This window comes from Octopus sinensis, linkage group LG6 (assembly GCF_006345805.1).
Source record: "Octopus sinensis linkage group LG6, ASM634580v1, whole genome shotgun sequence".
In the NCBI taxonomy this organism is placed as follows: domain Eukaryota; kingdom Metazoa; phylum Mollusca; class Cephalopoda; order Octopoda; family Octopodidae; genus Octopus; species Octopus sinensis.
The window spans coordinates 53,578,158-53,585,697 of NC_043002.1; the positions used below are offsets into that span (position 1 = coordinate 53,578,158).

At 36.1% G+C, this 7,540-nt stretch overlaps 2 non-coding genes across 2 annotated transcripts; both read left to right on the forward strand.

The window, feature by feature from the left end:
• The first annotated feature begins 476 nt into the window (after nt 1-476).
• LOC115213556 lies at nt 477-581 on the forward strand. Its single transcript, XR_003881810.1, has one exon. It is a non-coding gene; the product is annotated as a U6 spliceosomal RNA (small nuclear RNA).
• Nucleotides 582-802: 221 nt separating this feature from the next.
• Nucleotides 803-907, forward strand: LOC115213557. Its single transcript, XR_003881811.1, has one exon. It is a non-coding gene; the product is annotated as a U6 spliceosomal RNA (small nuclear RNA).
• The last annotated feature ends 6,633 nt before the right edge of the window (nt 908-7,540 follow it).

Genomic DNA, 7,540 nt, shown 5'->3' on the forward strand with positions numbered 1-7,540 from the left:
ATTGGGCCATCTTCAGCTATGAAAGATGAGTCTACAGCTCTTTGCTAGTGTCAGTGATACTACTGATGGTCTCAAACCGGGAACAACTTTCACACCGCTTTTAGAGTTACAAGACGAATTATGATGGAGATCAAATGTGTCTGTTCCTGACAAAACAAGCGCTGTCCTCTAGCATATGAGCAGTCTTATATTAAGCATTTGAAATATATCTCAGAAGTCTTTCACGTGTTCACAAGCACACAAACGTTGTGATGACAAGATATCATTATCCCTTGGATGACGAGATAGCGCCATCAGCATCACACACACACACACACACACACACTCACACACACATACAAACACGCACACACACACACACGCGCGCGCACACACACAAACACACACACACATACACACACACACATTCGAACACAATTTTACGAATAACTGTTATGTGTCTTGTATATATATATATATATATATATATATATATATACTGCTTCGGCAGTACATATGCTAAAATTGGAACGATACAGAGAAGATTAGCATGGCCCCTGCGCAAGGATGACACGCAAATTCGTGAAGTGTTCCATTTTTTTTATAGGCGCAGGAGTGGCTCTGTGGTAAGTAGCTTGCTAACCAACCACATGGTTCCGGATTCAGTCCCACTGCGTGGCATTTTGGGCAAGTGTCTTCTGCTATAGCCCCGGGCCGACCAGTGCCTTGTGAGTAGATTTGGTAGACGGAAACTGAAAGAAGCCTGTCGTATATACACACACACACATATATATATATATATATATATATATATATATATATATACTGCTTCGGCAGTACATATGCTAAAATTGGAACGATACAGAGAAGATTAGCATGGCCCCTGCGCAAGGATGACACGCAAATTCGTGAAGTGTTCCATTTTTTTTATAGGCGCAGGAGTGGCTCTGTGGTAAGTAGCTTGCTAACCAACCACATGGTTCCGGATTCAGTCCCACTGCGTGGCATTTTGGGCAAGTGTCTTCTGCTATAGCCCCGGGCCGACCATGCCTTGTGAGTAGATTTGGTAGACGGAAACTGAAAGAAGCCTGTCGTATATACACACACACACACATATATATATATATATATATATATATATATATATATATATATATATATATATATATGTATATGTGTGTTTGTGTGTCTGTGTTTGTCGCCCTAGCATTGCTTGACAACCGATGCTGGTGTGTTTACGTCCCCGCCACTTAGCGGTTCGGCAAAAGAGACCGATAGAATAAGTACTGGGCTTACAAAGAATAAGTCCCGGGGTCGATTTGCTCGACTAAAGACGGTGCTCCAGCATGGCCGCAGTCAAATGACTGTAACTCGAAAATTTAAAGAAATTAACAGCCATGAAACGATCGTAGTGTTATATTAATTATATTTTTTAATAATTTTGTTATATATTTAAATAATATAAATTAAATAATCTTATGTATTGGCTTAAGTTTTTCATCGCATGATTTGCCTAATAGTGGTTTTATCTCTAATTTAATATAATATATATATGTATATATATATATGTGTATATATTATATACATATATATATATATATATGTATGTATATATATAGTCGCTGAACAATGACTATATCAACTATGTGCGTGTTTGTTTCTTAAGATTTTTTTAAATGATTATATGTTTATATATGTCTGTATAATGGATATATGCGAATGCTTGTCAGTGCTGTTTCAATAATGAGTATTTTATATGAATAAGTTTCGTGTTAGCTGACTGAAACAGCATAAATGAAAGCAAGTTTCATATCAGTCGATACCGACGCCAGCTGAGTTAACCTATAAGTACATGAGTGTGTGTGTGTGTGTGTGCAAGTATGAATGTGAGTAGGTGTGTGGGTGTGCGTGTGTGTCTGAGTGTGCGTGCGCGCTCCTGTTTGTGTGCGTGTGCACGAGTGTGTGTTTATCTGTGTGTGTTTATGTGTGTGTGTGTGTGTGCGTATGTGTGTGTGTTTGTGTGCGTGTGTGTACGTGCCTGTGCATGTGTGTGTTTTTATCTGTGTGCGTGCGTGTGTGTGTTTGTGTGTAGATATACACTCATGCAACAAATCCCTTACTATTTCCGAAAGACCGGATGTTTGTGTTGTCAGAATTTGCACCAGTCTACTCATAAAACGATATTATTTCAACATTCAACTACAAGAAAGGAAATATAGCTTGGTTCTTACAACCACTCAAACAATTAGCTTCATCAAGTATTACGAGTTAGAAAAGCTGATAAGTAAATCGATAGTCTCTTGAGTTTGACGTCACCTAATTGAAAATTGAGAAATATTTCAATTTATTATACATCTTTCAGTTTGTGAGAAAATTTTGCTTTCGTATCAAATATCTTCAATAAGAAATGTTTTCTGGTCTTCCTTCCGCAAAACTTTTACATATTGACTTGATATTGAATTAATGAAATTCAATTTGTGCTATTTTCTAAGCGAGCAAAAACACACCGAATTTATTTTTATCATAATCAAAATACAAAATTCGCAGATTAATTGATACGATAAACGTATAGTGTACATCTGTACGATAAACGTATCGACGTCTACAAAAGTATTATCAAACTGATTTTAATGAATACATATTCTAATAACTAAGAAAATAATAAAGTTGAATGTTTGATAAAAAAAGAATCACAAGATTTAGAAATACCATCAATATAAGTGGGTGAACTGGCGGAATCGTTAGAGCCATTTTGACCGTCATTACGTTCTGAGTTCAAATTCCCCCGTAGTCGACTTTGCACAGAGGCCATCCTGACTCCCGTTTGCGCCGTGAACAGGGATTAATCTTCTCTCTTCCCTCCTTTACGCCAGTTGGGCTCAACTCTCCTTCCCTCTTCATCTAACCTCCTCCCCGTGCCTCTCTCCCCCCTCCTACTTCCTCGCACTCAGCGGGATCGATAAAACAAGTAGCAGCAGAAAGCTTGGGTTGATGTAATCGATTTACACTTACCCCTGAAATTGATGATCTTGTGTTAAATTTTGAAACCAAAGTCGGTGAGCTTGCAGAATTGGTAGGAGGTCGGATGAAATGCTTTGCGGCAGTTTTTCAGTCTTTACGTCTTGCGTTCAAATTTCGCAGAAGTAGACTTTGCCTTTCTTCCTTCCGGGGTCGACAAAGATAAATGCCAATGAAATACTGAAATCAATTTAAATCGACTTATCCCCCTCCACTGAATTGCTGGCTTTGTGCCAACATTTGAAATCAGTATTAATAGGAATGCTGTTCACCGCCTATAGATATTTTACCTTCAGACACACAGATAAGTAAACACATTTTTCTCTCACTCTCTCTCTCTCCACGCACACGCACATACACACACATACACACACGCACATTCACACATAAACGCGCACACACACACATACACACACACACACACACACACACATATATATATATATATATATATATATATATATATATATATATATTCACAAAACACACGTATACGTATATATATCTATACACACATACTCGTACGTATGCATAGATATATGCATACACACACACTCATAAACGTGGCAGAATATGTTAGACTTTATGTCAAAGCCTCAGTCTTAAATGTATTTATATCAAGAACGCAAAAATCTAAGGGATCTTCCGCATACTTAAGGAATAAAAAAATTCGTCTATAGAAACAGATGTACACACTCATCTCGTGAAATCGAAGCTATTCTTGATAGCCACATTGTCTTTTGGAAGCCATCGCCGTTAGAACATTTTGAGCTAAGACTCGTTGGCGCTTATACCAGTATGTTATAGGTTGTTTGTTATATTTTCCGGAAAACATGTTTAGCCAGAACAAAGACTATATGGCATCAGCAAGAGAAGCCTGCTTTTTGCAGGATAATCTTGCAGATATAGCTAAGAATTTATTAGTCACATACTCCAGCAAAGGAAAAGAAAACAAACCCTCTTCGTCGATAAGGTCTGCTCAAGTATGGGTTATTGTCTTTGAGACTTCCAGAATGCTGAGCCAATCGTGACAGGTGTGGTAATCGAGTCGGTCAATTCAGAGCAAGCTTAACCAAAGAAGTTATTTTGTGCTAATAGTCCGGAGATTTAAGGCGACGAGCTGGCAGAATCGTGTACACGCCGGGCAAATGCTTAATAGTATTTCGTCAATCATCACTTTCTGAGTTCAAATTCTGCTGAGGTCGACTTTGCCTTTCGTCCTCTTAGGATCGATAAAATAACTACCAGTTGAACGAGGGTCAATTTAATCGACTTACCCCTTTCTCCAAAAGTGCCGGCCTTGTGCCATAATTTGAAAGCAATTTTCAGACAGTTTGACTTTCATACAGCAGCCTTCGACAGATATTAGTCACAAAGTCAGTCACCGATACTATGTACATTGTTCTGGAGTTAGATTGCAAATATGTTCTGCCGTATCCTTCCGGTTGAGATTAGTTTTGCTTTTGAGTTCATTATTGATTTTGAATAAACCTATGACATAAAGCAGTATGATTTCATACAACATCCTCCATAAAATTTAATAAACGAAAAACCCCACTGATATGACATATCATTCTAGACATATCTAAAGTAAAAAAAATCGATGCAAATTCTTCCTATATAATATCGTACATTTTACTAATCAATCACGAAATACTTCTGTTAAATCATACAATTCACATTGAAATTCAAAACCATTACATCAAAAACGTTCAAAGCTAAACCGAGCTCAAGCCGTTCTATCTTATTTAGCAAGAACGAATGCATTACAGTATGTTGGCGCAGAGGCTGGTGAAATCGTAAGCCAACAGTTAATAATTAATTTGATTTTATAAGTAACTGTTTTGGCGAAGGTGTATAGGAACATCAGAATTATAACATCCTAGAGTAGGAGTTGGCCTCAGCTAACGAGTAGAAGAAACATCGCAGACTCCTTGTTGAGAGGAAAAGTAAAAAATTCTCATATAAACCAGTAGATTAATAATATCACTAAATATGGTTGCCAGTTTTTTGCTTTAAACATATCCTTGCCAATGACTATTTAAAGGCTTCATGTCCGACCCCAAAATACAAGATTCCTCTGATCATGAACTTAACAAAAAGAGAGAATATATATATATATATATATGTATATATATATATATATATATATATATATATATATATATATATATATATAACATGCTGGTGTAAGCGCCAACGAGCCTTAGCTCAAAATGTTCGAATGGTGATGACTTTCAGAAGACAACGGGGCAATCAAGTATAGCCACGGTTTCACTAGATGAGTGTATACGTTTGTTTCTTTAGACGAATTTCCTTATTCCTTAAGTATGCGAAAGATCCCTTAGATTTTTGAATTCTTAATATAAATATATTAAAGCCTGAGGCTTTGACATAAATTCTGACATATTCTACCCCGTTTGAGTATATATATAATATATATATATATATATATATATATATATATATATATATGTATATGTATGTGTGTGTGTGTGTGTGTGTGTGTGTGTGTGTGTGTGTGTGTGTGTTGTGTGTGTGTGTGTATAAAACTGCATCGACAAGACTATCGGACGTTGTTGCAAATCACAGGAGAAAAGGACTTTCTTGTTTTGAACGATGCCATCCCGCTCGTTTGGCGGGCAGGCTAACATTCTCTCTGAACAGAATAATAGTCCGTCACGGAGTTACCGTTTAATAGCTAAGCGAACTGGTGTAGTGTTAAACCGTATATTTGTTTCGCAAGAAATCAACGCCGGTCTCGAAATCGACTCCCCGATCCTGCGATCATGTATGAAACAGTCTAGCCACTATAGTATCGCACAGAAGCCATTAGGCTACGTGCCTACGAACACACACACACACACACACACACAACACACACACACACACACACACACACACACACACACACACACATATGTATATATACACAAATATATACGCACACATATGTATACATGTGTATACACATATATATTCACACACACATACATACATATATATGCACATAAATATATGCATACATCAGTATATAATGCGTTAGTGTATGTATATATATATATATATATATATATATATATACATGTATTCGTGTGAATACACACATCACACTGAATAACATATTCGTACTATTGATTTCAAATATAAGGGAAACTTCCTATATTTATAAACGACGAAGTCCGCGTAACATCCTCTATTTTTCTACAATCAGTTAGCGAAATCAAATATTTTGTTAGCTTCCACACAAGCGTATCAGTTGTGAACAATAATTAGACTATTATCAAATGTTATTAAAATACGATTTATCTGTTTGAGTAAACTTAAGTGAAAAATTGATTAGTATGACCATTAAGAATAAAATAACCACTGATGTTGTTTGTAGCAGATTTTATCCAAATTATGAGACTGATAACAAGTGATAACTTTATATTTACACATAAAATATTAGAGAAGCCCTGTCAAAGAAATTAGTACATGAATTTATTTGGCGATTGTGTTCTTTTGATCAACTTATTCAAAGAACGCTACAATTTAATGATATCAAGATAAATACAGATAAAATAAATTAATAATAATGGCCTTTAAAGGAAAATCTTGTACAATCTTGTACAATGCACAAATACAAAGTTATATTCGAAACTGCCCGCATACAGAAAACAATGTTTCTCAATTTTCAATGAAGGCTTAAATCTTTGCACTATCATTCTAAAATTTCTCTCCTGTAATCTCGATGCTGTTGTTTAGCTCAGTGTTGGTCCTCATCTAGTATACATATCGTCATAAGCATTCTAGTCGTGATCATCCAACCTTTTTATTCACGCACAGTATTTCAAGTGCTACATTTTCTAATTTGTTATTCCATGCTAAAGAGGTTTGGCTATGATTTATAAGAGGAAGCAAAACAATATAATATATTCTTCAGTGCTTGATCTGTAATCTCTACAGAAGTTGATGAATATTGCATATGCACGTATTGAGATTACTGTTGTCACTATTGCGCAGTGAGCAGGCAATGATCTACGGCGTTTCAGTGACAACGTCCTGTATTTGTCTTTTTTGTGTTTGTTTGTTTTTGATGGTGGGGATTGTAGATTGAGAACATTAACATGTGTGTCTTCTCATTTTACTGTTGTTCCAAGCATATCTTGCGACCTCGTAGTGGTTCATTTGTTAGCTACAGTTCTCTTCTTAGCTCAATTTGTCATTAGATTACTTCTTTAACAGTGCTAGTGAAAATGCTTTTTACAAAACTAATGCAGCGCTCATTAAAGAACGGCAACTTTGAAGTAGCAAAGAGTGTTGCTTTTATCTGAAAATGTCTACTAGACTCAACCACGAACCGAAATTTTGCTCTAGTACTCAGTAAAAAGAGAAGGTAAACGCCATGTTCAGTTCTGCTTTAGAAATTCAGAGCCTTGGTTTAGATTTAATCCATATACAATGCAAAAATTACAACGGTCCACATAATACCATTCTCACCAGGCATTAACACTCAATCTCAGGTTGTTATCTTATTGGATTACCTTGGCTGAATAATACA